This window comes from Mustela erminea, chromosome 7 (assembly GCF_009829155.1).
Source record: "Mustela erminea isolate mMusErm1 chromosome 7, mMusErm1.Pri, whole genome shotgun sequence".
NCBI classification, from domain to species: Eukaryota; Metazoa; Chordata; class Mammalia; order Carnivora; family Mustelidae; genus Mustela; species Mustela erminea.
Genome location: NC_045620.1, coordinates 8074464 through 8078834, shown reverse-complemented (window position 1 = coordinate 8078834; position 4371 = coordinate 8074464). Strand labels below are relative to the sequence as shown.

The window sequence follows — 4371 nt, the reverse complement described above, 5'->3', positions numbered from 1 at the left end:
AAATACTTTTATTCTGTATTGTTTGAACATTTGATGAAGAATAAGTTATTAGGTCTTTACGAAGTCCCGATGGGATAGGAGTATTTATTCTGCCCATTTTCCAGATATGAAAACTGAGGCATGGAGAGGTTAAACCAGTGCCGAGGGCTACAAGCTTGTATGGCAGAGAGTTTCAAACCTAGGAGATCTGACTGCGTTTATTCTCTTACCCATCAGTTCACATAGTCTTAGGAATTGATGTGAGACCAACCAGTTATTTAGAAATGTCTGTTTCTAAATAGCCTTATTCAGGGTATATTCCTCTACAAGATGTTTAAATAGGACATGACAAGTGGATGCTGTTATTCAATTCTTTGCTGACTATAGAAGCCAGACAAAGACTCCCCAAATTTACCAGTCTCCTCCAGAAACTCAGCATCAGTCACACACACACACACACACCCCTCAAACCCCCAAGCACTCAACCCCAAATGTAATAACAAAACAGAGGTACTTCTTCTTCTTATTCAGAGGCAGTAGGGAGTGTTGCCATTATTTATTGATTTCCCCCCAAAGTTATCAAGTTCTAAAGCCTAATTATTGGTGTAATAGTTAGCCGAGATGTTTGGAGAATTGTAAGCCCCTTTAGCTAATGCATGGCATATGTCGGAGGGATTCAGCTAATTCACATATCTGTCTGCACTATTAATAGAGAAGGTTACATGCCAATTATCCAGGCTTCAATCAGCCTGTTTGGATACAATAGAGGCAGTGTTCACACACTTGATGTGCCACATTCCTTCTAGACATCAGAAGCAGCTGGTCCAGATAAAGACCACTGGGGTTTCGATATTTAGGAACCACGTCCACGGAAGAGCTGGAATTGAGACTTGATCGCCTCATCTTGACCGAAGGTTATCTTTAAGTTGGATTCTTTTGAAAAATGCCAAGTGGGTTTGCAGTTCACTGGTCTTTGAACGTTTCCTGCTCAGACTTGTTGGGTGGGTGGGTGGGTGTGGATGCTGAGGACGAAGAGAGAGACAAAGGCACGTTGAGCTGAAACGAGAAAGGAGAGAATCGTAAGAACGGGGAATGGATTCCAGCAAAATAAGGAACCTGCCCATATTCTTGAGTCCAGTTTTAGAATCAAACAGGCTAAGGTATTTTTCCCTCTAGGATTTTGACCTTGTGTGTTGAAAAAACACACGTGTCTCTGTGTGTGTATATGTACATTTCACCTCTATTTTTCTTCCCCTCTTTCGTTTATTGTTATTATTTTTTTCCTCTGCTCCAGAAACTGGATTGGAAGTGCTGCATTCGCATCAGAAAATGCCGCTTCCGGTGGTATTTTTAACCAGGAACAGAAGCAGAAGTGTCTGGAATCACCCGAGAAAGTCCCAGCTCTCCAGAGAGCTGTTCTCGAATTTTGCTGGCACAGAGCATTGGATCAGTGATCAGGGAGTTAAAATGGCAGCTGTTGGGGGCTCGAGGGGGGAGGGAAGGCAGATACCTGAGACTCACCAGCCATTTTTCCGATCCCTCCGCTTCTCTCGGCATCTCAGATCGCAGTATGAAATCAGAGCTGCTGCCCACTTGCCTCAGGTCACACAGCCCCACACTGGCACAAACGTAAACAAACAGTCCACAGCAGCCAGCCCCAGGTCTGCCTCCCAGGCTCTAGGGTCGCCCTTCCTGACATGACCCAAATACAGCAGCAGACCGCCATACCTTAAAAAAAAAAAAAAATTACCAACAGCATAGACAACAGGCAGATACGAAACGCCAGCCTTGTTGTGTGAGCGATTGCGCTTCAGTGTGTATTTTTTCCCACCCTCTCAGATGAAAATACAGTAATTAACTCCGTGCAGAAGGGGGAGGGGGAGGGAGGGAGGAAGCTCTTTTTTTTTTTTTTTTTTTTATTTCCCCAGACTTGAAAAGAAATTCTGGCAGATAATTTGGCTGAACATGAAAAGACAGAGGCTGCTTAGAGCCGCCCAAAGAAAGTGCTAGGTTGGTGAGGCTCTGCGGGCTGAGTTGGTTATGTCACGGCGTGAAAAGCAGACATTTATCTGTTCCCATGGAGATGCGTTTTCTACTAGTCAATCAGACACTGAGGAGGTCAGACAATAGCCCGCGGATCCTTTTTGAATCCTGAGAGACCGTCAACTCTCCCTTTAACATTCCGCCTAAATTGAAAGGAGTCTGAAGGATGCCTCACCTAAACGAGTGACCTAAATGATGACACCTGAATGACGACACCTGCAGACGCAACCGCTGTCATTTCAAGGGATCCAAAATAAGAAGAAACTCCATCTGTCAGTGAGGAAGACAGGGGAAGGACAGATCGCCCCCTCCCCCCCTTCCAACTTCAAATCAGAGATTGTCCGGTCACCATCCTCATTGGCAAAAACTGGGCTTCCAAACATAACCCCTCCCTCCTCAATAAAATAATTCTCAAGATCATCAACCAAATGCTGAGAATTAACAAATAACCGTTGGAGAGGGAGCAGGGGCACTTCCAACAGAACTTCGGGGAAGCAAGAAAATGCTGCCCCAGAGACAGAACTCCCCTGAAATGCTGGAAGATTACATTGTAAACTTCGCTCCTGGCATTCCCTTTGCCAGAAAAGTGCCCTTGCAGAAATGATTCAGGCTGCTGTTTGACTGTATGTGTTTGTTATCAATCCCGGAAGACAGATCATGCTCCCTTGCAAAATATGTTTATTTCAGGTGGTAAATTGCAGGGTAAATGCCTGGAAACTGGGACTCCCATAAAGACTTTCTCAACAATTTTCTTTCCAGTGTGTCTCTTCCTACATCATTTTTGCTCATGCCTAAGGCAGAAGAAAATGTTAACAGAGGTCTTCCTAGAGCTAATTGAGGAGGGAGAGGGTATTTCCAGGGGCTCACACTGGAGACAGCCTATCTAATATGACTTACACAGAAGCCTGTTGGCAGGATGGCAGCATAACTGCAAACAGCAGACAGCCAAAGTCAGGATTTTTGTCATCAAGGAACTTCATTCTTGTTAATGAAGTCATTCAAGTGCAGCTCAACTGCGCAAGGCAGGAGAGTAAATAGAAGTATGAGACCTGCGTCTACTGAGTCAGGCCTCTTGCTCGACTCTGCACTGCCATGTCCCAGAAGGCAGAGACTCCTGCTTCTCCAGGCACACTGGCTGGAACAAAGACGCCAACAGCATACCTCGGAAAGCAATTTGGAGCAGTCTTAGCAAATAGCGTTTAGGGGGAAGAGAAAAACCTCCTGCGTATCTAATAATGTATAATATCCTATTTGTGTGTGTGTGTGTGTGTGTGTGTGTGTTTAAAGATTTTATTTATTTATTTGACAGATGGAGATCACACAGAAGCAGGCAGAGAGAGAGAGGAGGAAGCAGGCTCCCTGCTAAGCAGAGAGCCCGATGCAGGGCTCGATCCCAGGACCCTGGGATCATGACCTGAGCTGAAGGCAGAGGCTTTAACCCACTGAGCCACCCAGGTGCCCCTAATATCCTATTTGTTAAGGAGGCAAAAGGCAGAAATTTACCTTGAACATTCTTGGGCGTTTCATTTCCCTGAAAAGACATGGCCCACGTTTCTCATGCAGGTGGGTCAATATTTGACCATTTTCTTCTCTTATTTTCCCATTTTAGCTTTTTTCTTTTCCTTCTTCTTCTTCTTCTTCTTCTTTTTTTAAAGGAAGCTCTATGCCCAATATGGGACTTGGACTCACGACCCTGAGATCAAGAGTTGAATGTTCCATTGACGGAGCCAGCCAGGGGACCCTCATCATAGTTTTCAAAATTTTTAATAGAAACCACACATAATCCCTCTAAAAGGCTCAAACAAAACCAGGTAGAAGGGTCCAAAGTTCCTCCTTCTCTTTATTCACCTCCACTAGCTCATGAGCTTACTAGAGACAGCCAATAAGTACTTTTAATAGTGTGACACATATCCTTGCTGACATTAATATGGAAGTGTGCATATATATATGTATATATATATATATAGAGAGAGAGAATGTGTGTGTATGTATACATAAACTCTTCGCTTTAAATATACCACCAGAATCATATTTGTAGACACTTGTACAACTTTCTTTTTTCACTTAAAGTAACTCTCGTGGGCAATTTTCTATAATGACATGCAGTTTAAAAAAATGAGCTACACATTTTGGGGAGAATGTCATACACGCTTCTGGTTAGGGGGAGATTCAAATCAGAGGGTTTGTGGGGCAGGGCATATCTCCCCCCTCCCCCACAGACAATTAGTAGTAAGTTTTCAGTGTATCATTCCAGAAACAGTCTACGCATAGATCAGCATGTCTGTATATCGAACACACCTTTCTTTGTCTTTACCTTGCATTTTTCACTCAGATCATTTGGAGAGCATT

General features: G+C 43.9%; 1 long non-coding RNA gene across 1 annotated transcript; it reads right to left on the bottom strand.

Moving 5' to 3' along the window:
• Positions 1-521: 521 nt before the first annotated feature.
• On the bottom strand, positions 522-1839 carry LOC116594791. Its single transcript, XR_004287413.1, has 2 exons — positions 1501-1839; positions 522-1035 (listed from the first exon to the last, which is right to left on the bottom strand). It is a non-coding gene; the product is annotated as an uncharacterized LOC116594791 (long non-coding RNA).
• Positions 1840-4371: the final 2532 nt, after the last annotated feature.